The sequence below is a fragment of the Pinus tabuliformis genome, chromosome 7 (genome assembly GCF_031772625.1).
Source record: "Pinus tabuliformis cultivar Carrire ecotype Pingquan chromosome 7, CPIR1, whole genome shotgun sequence".
NCBI lineage: Eukaryota > Viridiplantae > Streptophyta > Pinopsida > Pinales > Pinaceae > Pinus > Pinus tabuliformis.
The window spans coordinates 291,245,850-291,259,021 of NC_142293.1; the positions used below are offsets into that span (position 1 = coordinate 291,245,850).

The 13,172-nt window shown below is 40.5% G+C and overlaps 1 protein-coding gene across 1 annotated transcript in view; it reads left to right on the forward strand.

Annotated features, from left to right (window-relative positions):
- The window catches only part of RCK (DNA helicase ROCK-N-ROLLERS), a 418,165-nt gene that overhangs the window by 141,751 nt on the left and 263,242 nt on the right, over positions 1 to 13,172 (forward strand). The gene's annotated exons all lie outside the window — the stretch shown is intronic.

The window sequence follows — 13,172 nt, forward strand, 5'->3', positions numbered from 1 at the left end:
CCATTAAAAATAATTAATTATTTTAATAAAACTGTCTCCGGGTGGAATTTACCAAAACTATTTTTGGGTATTGGAGAATGCATGTGTCTAAGCCTCCCTGCAAAATTTGAGACTTAGAGCACATCCAATGCTACCGAAAATTAACAATATATATATATATGTATATATGTATATATATATACAGAAGTGAAGCATCTCGGAAGCATCTACTATATATATATATATATATATATATATATATATATATATACATATATATATATATATATATATATATATATATGTATATATATATATATATATATATATATAGTAGATGCTTCCGAGATGCTTCACTTCCTAGATTTTTGGGAAATGATGCTTCTGCGTCCCTGCTTCCAAAAAATGTCTTCGCTTCGTGCAACATTGGTCTTGAGGCATGTACGAAATGCGATGCTTGCCAAAGGAATAAAGGGGAACAGACTCATCTGGCGGGACTTTTGCAGCCTCTTCCTATTCCCGAGCAGAAATGGGAGAGTATATCGATGGATTTTATCATTGGGTTGCCAGTGGTTCAGGGGCGAGATTGCATTTTTGTAGTGGTGGATTGGTTGATGAAGTTTGCTCATTTCTTTGCTATTCTGGCCAAGTACTCAACTTCTTAGGTAGTCTAATTGTTTTTCATGGAGTTCAGGCTACATGGGCTGCCCAAGACTATTTTTAGCGACAGGGACAGTAGATTCATGGGTGGATTATGGCAGGAGTTGTTTCGTCTCGTGGGCACCGATCTTACACCTAGTATGAGTTACCATCCTTAGACAAATGACTAAACAAAGATCGTAAACAAGTGGTTGGAGGGCTACTTGCGCAATTATGTGACCAGGCCACAGAGAGCGTGGGTGAAGTCGCTGTACCTCGGGGAGTATTGCTACAACACCATGTACCATATGTCGATAGGTATGACACTCTTTTGAGCTCTTTATGGTTATGATGCGCTAACCTTTTTTGGTGTGATATTTGGAGACAACTGGGCCTTAGGGGTAAAGGATTGGATACAAGAGAGCCAAGATATCCTTAGAGCTCTCAAGGATAATATGCAGACTGCCCAAAACTAGAAGAAGTTATATGCAGACATGGGGAAGGTCAAATTCTTAGCCTTCCGAGAGAGACTTGGGGTCATGGAAGGACCCTACCATGAGGGTCTCACTTGAGTTTGACATTGAGCTCTGAGAGATCCTGGAGGCTTGGGGTACTTCTTGGAACAATGAGTGACCATAGGGTGAGTGTTTCACCTTCCCCTATAGGTGCACTATGTATAGGGTGAGTGGTTCACCTTCCCCTATAGGTGCACTGTGTATAGGGTGAGTGGTTCACCTTCCCCTACGATTGATGACGTGTGTAGGGTGAGTGGTTCACCTTCCCCTGCGGTCGATGATATATGCATAAGATGAGTGGGTCACCTTCTCCTATGGCATATGAGCAGGATGAGTGGTTCACCTTCTCTTGCAGATGCCCCAACATACATCCTACCCATAGTCCGAGACTCATGGGAAGTACCTCTCATCTTGCCAATGAGTTGGGAAGAGTGGATAGGGAACATAGCACTGTAGATGGACACATCGTGTACTGTCATATTCCCTATTTATAGGATGCATGGTGTTCAACAACTTGATCTAGGATCAAGTCTGAATGGGGTTCTACCCTTGGACTAACTTTTGCCAGTCGAGAGTGGTAAGGTCTTGGGACTCACTCTCAACCGATTCTTCTTCATTATCTATATCAGTGTTCAACGTAGTTGAGTATATATACATATATATATATATATATATATATATATATATATATATGTATATATATATATATAGTAGATGCTTCCGAGATGCTTCACTTCCTAGATTTTTGGGAAATGATGCTTCTGCGTCCCTGCTTCCAAAAAATGTCTTCGCTTCGTGCAACATTGGTCTTGAGGCATGTACGAAATGCGATGCTTGCCAAAGGAATAAAGGGGAACAGACTCATCTGGCGGGACTTTTGCAGCCTCTTCCTATTCCCGAGCAGAAATGGGAGAGTATATCGATGGATTTTATCATTGGGTTGCCAGTGGTTCAGGGGCGAGATTGCATTTTTGTAGTGGTGGATTGGTTGATGAAGTTTGCTCATTTCTTTGCTATTCTGGCCAAGTACTCAACTTCTTAGGTAGTCTAATTGTTTTTCATGGAGTTCAGGCTACATGGGCTGCCCAAGACTATTTTTAGCGACAGGGACAGTAGATTCATGGGTGGATTATGGCAGGAGTTGTTTCGTCTCGTGGGCACCGATCTTACACCTAGTATGAGTTACCATCTTTAGACAAATGACTAAACAAAGATCGTAAACAAGTGGTTGGAGGGCTACTTGCGCAATTATGTGACCAGGCCACAGAGAGCGTGGGTGAAGTCGCTGTACCTCGGGGAGTATTGCTACAACACCATGTACCATATGTCGATAGGTATGACACTCTTTTGAGCTCTTTATGGTTATGATGCGCTAACCTTTTTTGGTGTGATATTTGGAGACAACTGGGCCTTAGGGGTAAAGGATTGGATACAAGAGAGCCAAGATATCCTTAGAGCTCTCAAGGATAATATGCAGACTGCCCAAAACTAGAAGAAGTTATATGCAGACATGGGGAAGGTCAAATTCTTAGCCTTCCGAGAGAGACTTGGGGTCATGGAAGGACCCTACCATGAGGGTCTCACTTGAGTTTGACATTGAGCTCTGAGAGATCCTGGAGGCTTGGGGTACTTCTTGGAACAATGAGTGACCATAGGGTGAGTGTTTCACCTTCCCCTATAGGTGCACTATGTATAGGGTGAGTGGTTCACCTTCCCCTATAGGTGCACTGTGTATAGGGTGAGTGGTTCACCTTCCCCTACGATTGATGACGTGTGTAGGGTGAGTGGTTCACCTTCCCCTGCGGTCGATGATATATGCATAAGATGAGTGGGTCACCTTCTCCTATGGCATATGAGCAGGATGAGTGGTTCACCTTCTCTTGCAGATGCCCCAACATACATCCTACCCATAGTCCGAGACTCATGGGAAGTACCTCTCATCTTGCCAATGAGTTGGGAAGAGTGGATAGGGAACATAGCACTGTAGATGGACACATCGTGTACTGTCATATTCCCTATTTATAGGATGCATGGTGTTCAACAACTTGATCTAGGATCAAGTCTGAATGGGGTTCTACCCTTGGACTAACTTTTGCCAGTCGAGAGTGGTAAGGTCTTGGGACTCACTCTCAACCGATTCTTCTTCATTATCTATATCAGTGTTCAACGTAGTTGAGTATATATACATATATATATATATATATATATATATATATATATATATGTATATATATATAGTAGATGCTTCCGAGATGCTTCACTTCCTAGATTTTTGGGAAATGATGCTTCTGCGTCCCTGCTTCCAAAAAATGTCTTCGCTTCGTGCAACATTGGTCTTGAGGCATGTACGAAATGCGATGCTTGCCAAAGGAATAAAGGGGAACAGACTCATCTGGCGGGACTTTTGCAGCCTCTTCCTATTCCCGAGCAGAAATGGGAGAGTATATCGATGGATTTTATCATTGGGTTGCCAGTGGTTCAGGGGCGAGATTGCATTTTTGTAGTGGTGGATTGGTTGATGAAGTTTGCTCATTTCTTTGCTATTCTGGCCAAGTACTCAACTTCTTAGGTAGTCTAATTGTTTTTCATGGAGTTCAGGCTACATGGGCTGCCCAAGACTATTTTTAGCGACAGGGACAGTAGATTCATGGGTGGATTATGGCAGGAGTTGTTTCGTCTCGTGGGCACCGATCTTACACCTAGTATGAGTTACCATCTTTAGACAAATGACTAAACAAAGATCGTAAACAAGTGGTTGGAGGGCTACTTGCGCAATTATGTGACCAGGCCACAGAGAGCGTGGGTGAAGTCGCTGTACCTCGGGGAGTATTGCTACAACACCATGTACCATATGTCGATAGGTATGACACTCTTTTGAGCTCTTTATGGTTATGATGCGCTAACCTTTTTTGGTGTGATATTTGGAGACAACTGGGCCTTAGGGGTAAAGGATTGGATACAAGAGAGCCAAGATATCCTTAGAGCTCTCAAGGATAATATGCAGACTGCCCAAAACTAGAAGAAGTTATATGCAGACATGGGGAAGGTCAAATTCTTAGCCTTCCGAGAGAGACTTGGGGTCATGGAAGGACCCTACCATGAGGGTCTCACTTGAGTTTGACATTGAGCTCTGAGAGATCCTGGAGGCTTGGGGTACTTCTTGGAACAATGAGTGACCATAGGGTGAGTGTTTCACCTTCCCCTATAGGTGCACTATGTATAGGGTGAGTGGTTCACCTTCCCCTATAGGTGCACTGTGTATAGGGTGAGTGGTTCACCTTCCCCTACGATTGATGACGTGTGTAGGGTGAGTGGTTCACCTTCCCCTGCGGTCGATGATATATGCATAAGATGAGTGGGTCACCTTCTCCTATGGCATATGAGCAGGATGAGTGGTTCACCTTCTCTTGCAGATGCCCCAACATACATCCTACCCATAGTCCGAGACTCATGGGAAGTACCTCTCATCTTGCCAATGAGTTGGGAAGAGTGGATAGGGAACATAGCACTGTAGATGGACACATCGTGTACTGTCATATTCCCTATTTATAGGATGCATGGTGTTCAACAACTTGATCTAGGATCAAGTCTGAATGGGGTTCTACCCTTGGACTAACTTTTGCCAGTCGAGAGTGGTAAGGTCTTGGGACTCACTCTCAACCGATTCTTCTTCATTATCTATATCAGTGTTCAACGTAGTTGAGACAAGATGCAAAGATGGTAAATGGTGATAGGATGGCATGATGGATGGATTGGCAGGTGGAATTCTCCCTAGTTGAGACGGAGTGTTAAAATTGACAACTAGGGCCAAATTCCACTTTGGATAGCTCATTTGATAGAGATGATGATTGCATTGAATTCCTCTTTTCGAGAGGACCAAAATCGACCTAAAGATCAGCAAATTTGGACAAGCATAAATCTGTTTTTGAATTTATGCCTGTTGTCGCGCGGATTGACACGACAACGCTCGGATCGGGGGCTGTCACTCTGATCCCCGATCCCTCCGTTTAAGCCTATCTCCTACTGGCTAAGGGGGGTAGTCCCTGGGAAAAGATTGAGGCCAACTGCCAGGCAGTTGGTCTGGGAGAGATAGATGCACTATAATGATTTTATTAAATTGATAGATCAGTGCCTTAAGAGATTTGGTGCTTAAATGATTACTACTGGACGATATAAAAATATGAACCACAGGCAGCAATCACTTACATCAAATAAAGAGAACAATGCTTTAAATATCCAGTAAAACACAATGTTCATCAAGTGACGATATCCAGCAACTTAAAAGAAATAAATCGCTTCAAACAGCAGAGAAACCAGATATCTGCTTTGTATTCAGATCTCAGCACGAAAGATATATAATGACAAGCAACTGAAGGTGATAAAGGCAAAATAATTTTCCACAATTTTTTTTTTTTTTTTTTTTTTTTTAGGGCGGAAATTTAAAATCTAAAATACATCAAACCCTAAAAAATAAAAATCTATTTTTTATTTATTTATTTATTTTTTTTAAATTAAAAATCTAAAAAAAAAAAAATTAAAATTAAAATTAAAATTTTAAAACTAAATAAAAAAAAAAAAAAAAAATAGATTTTTATTTTTTAGGGTTTGATGTATTTTAGATTTTAAATTTCCGCCCTAAAAAAAAAAAAAAAAAAAAAATTTGTGGAAAATTATTTTGCCTTTATCACCTTCAGTTGCTTGTCATTATATATCTTTCGTGCTGAGATCTGAATACAAAGCAGATATCTGGTTTCTCTGCTGTTTGAAGCGATTTATTTCTTTTAAGTTGCTGGATATCGTCACTTGATGAACATTGTGTTTTACTGGATATTTAAAGCATTGTTCTCTTTATTTGATGTAAGTGATTGCTGCCTGTGGTTCATATTTTTATATCGTCCAGTAGTAATCATTTAAGCACCAAATCTCTTAAGGCACTGATCTATCAATTTAATAAAATCATTATAGTGCATCTATCTCTCCCAGACCAACTGCCTGGTAGTTGGCCTCAATCTTTTCCCAGGGACTACCCCCCTTAGCCAGTAGGAGATAGGCTTAAACGGAGGGATCGGGGATCAGAGTGACAGCCCCCGATCCGAGCGTTGTCGTGTCAATCCGCGCGACAACATTTTTTGGCGCCGTTGCCGGGGATAGAGTTTTTCTGTCCTTGGTTCTTGCTTTGCAAGCTTTCCTGTGCTTAACTTCTTGTTCAAGTGGCGACTCCACTTCCTATATTATCTGCAAGAGTGTACACTAGAAGACATCCGAGCAGTCTGTGCAATCCTACTCCTGATCCTGAAAAGGTTTATAGGGTGCGATCACACAAACTCGCTTCTCGTACACTTCTTGGAAATCTTGGACAAGAAGCCCTCTCCGATATTCATTTGCTCTTTAAAGGTCAAGTTAAGCGCAGCACCATGAGTCTGTTTGCCCCTTGTAATTTTTCTAACATTCCTGGAGCCCCCAATGATATTCCATCTGTTGGGATAGACAAATTGCCTAGCTTTCATGGAGATAATGCCATTACTGTTAATTCCCATTTACGAGATTTCAACATATGGATGGCTAAGTATGCTAGATCTCCTGATTTTGATCATGAAGATGTCAGGATGACCCTTTTTGTCTTGACTCTAGGAGGTGATGCTCATGACTGGTATACAGAAAAACCTCCTAATACTTTTGACTCTCTACAATCACTCATTACTGCATTTAGAGAAAAATTTGGAGATAAGAGAGAGGGAAGACATCTTGTAAGAGCTCTTACTCTGATGAAAAAGAGAGAAGACGAAACTGTTGAAGAATTTAACAGAAGGTTTAATGGTATTATTAGAGAATTACCTCAAGACTATAAACCTTCAGATAAAACTCTCCAAGATTTTTATATCGATGCCTTTGGTCCCGAACCATCTTATGAGTTAAGGCATGCTAAACTTACTGATTATCGTGATTGCCAAGCCTTAGCTGTAGAACTTGAAAAGGACAAGGCAGCGTCTGGGAAATCTGAAATCCCAGGTTTTGATAGGGCTGCTACGAAACTAAAGGAACCTAAGGGAAAAGCAGTCCAAGAGCCTGAAAATGAACTTGTTCTCAAATTGCTTCAGAAAATTGAAACCATGGAAATCAATCATAATAAGGAGATAAACACTTTGCAGAATAGGTTAATTCAAATGGAAAGAGCGCAACCGCAAAATTTTCAGCCTCGAAATAATAATAACAGAAATAGTAACTGGCAAAGAAAGGGTCAAACTAGTGAGCAGAGGCCCCCTAATCCGCTTACCAATCTGGTGGATGATGCTCCTCCCTACTGTCGTGCTTGTGCTGATTTTCACGAAGAATCCTCTTGTCCCGTTATCAAAAGACTTTTCGATAATGGAATGTTTGGGACAGGTGAGCAAATAAACGTGGTAGGGAGCAAGTTTCCTTTGCCCATGAATGATTGGATAGAGGTTAAGGAAAGGAGCTATGATGTTGTGAATCCTCAATCCGCTTTTAGCATAAATAACCTTGAAGACGAAGATGACATTTTGGCTAGGTTATATGGTGAGAAACCTTCTCCTGAGAAAATTCTGGAAATTGCTAGAGATAAGGGTTTAACATACCAGAGAAGGGATAAAGATCAGAGCGGAAATCAAATTCCTCCTCGAACTTTAAGCCCTGGTATAAACTCTGGAATAGATGTCGATTTGGGGAATTGGTTTAATAATGCTAAAATCTGGGTTCCCGTGTCTGAGATCGCTAAAATCCCTTCCCAAAGGGACAAGTTACTAAAAGCAATTCAGGGTCCTCAAGTCAACGCTTCTCAGCAGAAGATTCGTGAGGTTGACTATCATGATGCTCCTATTTATCTGCAAAGCGTAGATGCTGATAACAAGGATCATCAACCCTTCTTTATCACCTTATTAGTCAATGGGTATAAATTGAATAACTGTATGTTGGATTCAGGCGCATCTGCTTGTGTTATGACTAAAAGGGTTATGGAACAGCTTAACTTAAGAGTTTCCAGACCCTACTATAATATATGTGCCATGGATTCTAAGAAGATCGAGGTACATGGTTTAATCAAGGATTTGCAAGTTCATCTTTCGGTCTACCCAGACATCATGGTTGTTATGGATATTGTTGTCGTTGATGTACCTGATGCTTGGGGTATGCTGTTATCTAGGAAGTGGGCCTCTGATCTAGGGGGAAGCATTCAGATGAATTGGTCATATGCTATGATTCCTTCTCCTAGCGGTGACGGTTTTGTTAGACTAAATAGAGAGCCTGAGAGGAAATTTCATGTTGAAAATCCTAAAAAGCCTCATAACGAGATAATTAAAGAAAAATCTGACATCGGGAACTATGCTATCATGTCCAATTTCATAATTCCTCCCGATGATGAGATTAAAGATCTTAAGGATGAAGTCTGGTATATGTATTTCGATGGTGCGTTCTCTAGTCATGGTAAGGGTGCTGGGATTGTGCTTAAGTCTCCCCTTGGTCACGTATTCAAGTTTGCCTATCGTCTAGAATTTGAAGCAACCAACAATGTCGCTGAGTATGAAGCCATATTGTTGGGCCTTCAATTGGCCAAAGCTTTGAAGATTAAATTGCTTAACATAAAGGGGGATTCCGATCTGGTTATCATGCAGCTTAAGAACAAATTCACATGTAGAAATCAGAGATTAAGAAACTATCGAAATGCTGTGTGGGATACTATGGAGCACTTCGATGCCCTTAACCTTGAAGCAATTCCTAGAGAGCTAAATAGTTCGGCAGATGAACTTGCCGTAGCTGCTAGCACTTTCCAGTTGTCTGATGAGTTAATCAACGATAAAATTAAAATGGAGGTAATATTCAGACCATCTGTCCCAGACAACTCAGAGCATTGGCAAGTTTTTAATGATGAAAAGCAAGTCGTTCGTTTTCTCAATAGTTTAGACGAGTTTGAGGATTTCCGGCTAGTTTCTGGCGAGGATGGGTCTTTAGATCAAGGACATATCATAAATCCCACTCCTAGAAATGTAGTTGCCTTAGAGCAATATTTTGATCGGCATGATGCCACGAAGCTGAGAGAAGAAGACAAGTTGGACCCAGGCGAGTACCTTGAAGTTAGCATTGGTACTTTTGAAAGTCCGAAAATGGTTAAAATCGGTAAAGGTACTAGTCTGGAGGAAAGGAAAAAGTTAATTGGTTTACTTCGTGAATATCGAGATGTTTTGGCTTTTTCCTATGATGAGTTGAAGGGCTACAGGGAAGATATTATGGAGCATACTATTCCCTTAAAGGACGAAAATGCTAAACCTTTTCGGCAGAAACTTAGGCAGATTAATCCTAAGTTAGCCCCCCTGGTCCAAAAAGAACTTGCGAAGATGCTTGCAACAGGAATCATCGCTCAAACTAGGCATTCGACATGGTGTTCGAATTTGGTGATTGTCAGGAAGAAGAATGGTACAATAAGACTTTGTGTCGATTTTAGAAACCTTAATCTAGCGTGCAAGAAGGATAATTACCCTTTGCCAAAAATGGAAACTTTGTTGCAAAGAGTAACTGGGTCTGGAATGATGTCATTGCTAGACGGTTTTTCTGGGTATAATCAAGTTTGGGTTAAAAAGGAAGATCGACACAAGACCACGTTCACAACACCATGGGGCACTTTTGAATACATCAGAATGCCATTTGGGTTAACAAACGCTGGAGCTACTTTCCAGAGGGCCATGGACTATGCCTTCAAAGGGTTGATCGGGAAAATTATCGAAATATATCAAGATGATCTTACTGTTTTCTCTAAAGATGGTATCAGTCATATAGATCATCTTAGGCAAGTTTTCGATAGATGTAGAGAATATGGAATTTCTTTGAATCCGGCTAAATCTGTCTTTGGGGTAACTGAAGGGAAACTTCTGGGTCATATCATCTCTAAGGAAGGAGTCAGGGTCGATCCTGAACGAGTTGAAGCAATTCAAAAGATTCCTCTCCCGCATAACCTCAAGTCCCTTCAGTCTTTCCTTGGAAAGATAAATTTTATTAGAAGATTTATCCCGAATTATGCGGAAATAGCTAAGCCCATTCAAAGTCTTCTGAAGAAGGATGTGAAATTTGTCTGGCAAGAAGAGGGCAAAAGGGCTTTCCAAGAAATCAAGTCTGCTATCGCGAAGGCTCCTGTCCTTGTTAGTCCTGATTACTCCAAAGATTTCATGATTTTTTCTTTCGCTTCTGAGGATACCATTGCCGGTGTCTTACTTCAAAAGAATAGAGAGGGTCACGAGCAGCCTATCGCTTTCATGAGTAGAGCACTTCAAAACTCCGAATTGAAGTACAATACCATGGAAAAGCAGGCTTATGCCCTAGTCAAGTCTCTTAAGCATTTTAAAACTTATGTGGGTTATTCTAAGATCATCGCTTTCGTCCCACATTCTGCTGTTAAAGACATATTAACTCAAACTGATTGCTTAGGGACTCGTGCTAGGTGGGTTACTAAGATACAGGAGTATGATTTAGAGATTAGACCCACTAAGCTGATCAAAGGCCAAGGTTTAGCTCAAATGTTAGCTGAAAGTAATGAAAAGACTCTTGGTCTGTTTTGCCTTGACGATCTAACTTCACCAGAATTGAGAAAATTAGCAGAGCATGAATGGTATAAGGACATAGTTTACTACTTGACAAATCTTGCGTGTCCTAACCATTTAGTCGCTCATAAGAGAAGGGCTCTTAGACTAAAGGCCACTAAGTATTGCCTTATGAAGGATGGCCTTGGATGGAGAAATCCTGAGGGCATAGTGCTTAGGTGTGTTGACGATATGGAGTCCAAAAGATTAATCTCCGAATTTCATTCAGGATTTTGTGGTGGTCATTATGCCGCTAGAACTACTGCCCACAAAATCCTGAGAGCTGGCTATTATTGGCCTTCGATTTTTTCTGATGTGCACAAGTATGTTAGAATGTGTCAAGCCTGTCAACTGTTCACTGGGAAACAGAAGCTTGCTGCCCTTCCTCTACAACCTGTTATTGTAGAGGCACCTTTTCAGCATTGGGGTCTGGACTTCATAGGGAAGTTCCATGAAAATTCTAGCAATGGCTACTCTTGGATTTTGACTGCTACTGATTATTTCACTAAATGGGTCGAAGCCATTCCTGCTAAGAATGCCACTGAAAAGGTGATTATGGATTTCATTGAGAATAATATCATTACTAGATTTGGTGTCCCCGCTAAGATCACTACTGACAATGCCAAGGCTTTCAGTTCTTCAGAGTTTACATCTTTTTGTTTCAAATATGGCATTGTCTTATCTCATTCGTCGAATTACTATCCTCAGGGTAATGGTTTGGCTGAATCAAGTAATAAAAATCTCATAACCATTATCAAGAAAATAGTAGGAGATAACAAGAAGTCTTGGGACAGCAAAATCAAGTATGCTTTGTGGGCAGACAGAATTACTAAGAAGAAATCTACTGGTAAATCTCCCTTTGAATTGGTTTATGGCTTGGATGTTACCTTACCTGTGCACCTAAAATTGCCAGCCTATCAGCTTCTCCAAAATTTTTCCACTGATAAAGATGTTGTTCAGAATAGGATAGATCAGATTGTGGAATTAGATGAGACTCGTCGGACAGCTTTTGAAAATATATGCAAAAATCAATCTAATATTAAGAAAAGCTTTGATAAATGCTCTAGATCTAGATCTTTGCAGGTTGGAGATATGGTTTTACTTTGGGATCGCAAAAATGAAAAACCAGGAAAGCATAAAAAGTTTGACAGCTTGTGGTTGGGACCGTACATCATTAGAGACATAGCTGGACCAAACTCATTCCACTTGAGCAGATTGGATGGTGAGCCACTTCATCTACCAGCGAACGGCCAAATGCTCAAGCTGTTCTTCAGAGATGATATCTGATGCCATGGGGCATCTTTTGTATTGTATTTCTATCCCTACTCCTTGTCTTTTCAGCATTTCATTTTTGTTTTTAGGATTAGATCTACTTTTCATGTTATTAGTTAGTCAATAAATGAAGAGCTTTTATCTTTCCTGTACTTAATGCATATGATGATTTGGGAATGGACGCTACTTATTTTTATTTGTGTGTTGTATGGATGCAGATTCTGGATTCTCACATTCCTACCAGTGCAGCAACGTGTCCCCAAGTAGAGCCAGATGTTGACCACTACTGGTCAACTACCCATGCAGTACACCTCCTTTCTGTTGGCAGAGAAGGGTAGCTCCTGAGCGACATGTCCGTGCCAGCCTACAGTCATCGACAGCGTGATCTTTCCTGTTGTAAACCCAGTCTGCATGTTTAAATTGTAAATAATCTAAGCAGATCAGAGTCATGTATGTAAAGTTGCCTAGGTGGACCTAACTTTCTAATGACGATCTGCGTCCCGGGAGGTTTTTAGTCTCACCGATCCATGGATCGGCAGAGTTTTCCTTCAAACCCGACCCCAAAGCCGGGATGCATTTCGTTATTAGGACTTTAGGAGAATCCTAGCGTGTTACTCTGCTAGATTATAGTTGTGTCGCAGATCTGGGTGGTCTACGAGGGTCTATGTTAAAGTGGGTTCGTCCCCTTAAGATGTAAATTGTAAAAGTCATGATGTAATGTGTCTTGAGGGTTGAGAAATGTTTAAATCCCCTCGTGAGTCCTAGGTCCTAGGGGATGTTTCCAACGGTTTGGTTCAAATGATCCATTTAGAAAATAAATAAGGGGATGTTTCCAACGGTTTGGTTCAAATGATCCATTTAGAAAATAAATAAAATATTAAAATAAAATTAAAAAAAAAAAAAAAATATATATATATAAAAAAAAAAATAAAAAATAAAAAATAATAAAAAATTCATAAAACAAAGCAAAAACCCTAAATAATAAAATAATAATATTTTTGTGAACACATGCAAAATACTTTTTTTTAATAAAATCGACGGATGAGATCAAGAGATGTCTTGATCCTCATCAACGGTCGAGATCAGTTCTACATGGATCACCCAAAACTAGCCGTTGGGATCATTTCCTTCTTATACGGTCTTAGGGGGTCATTTTACAGGTTTATCTGAACTGTGAGTCTGT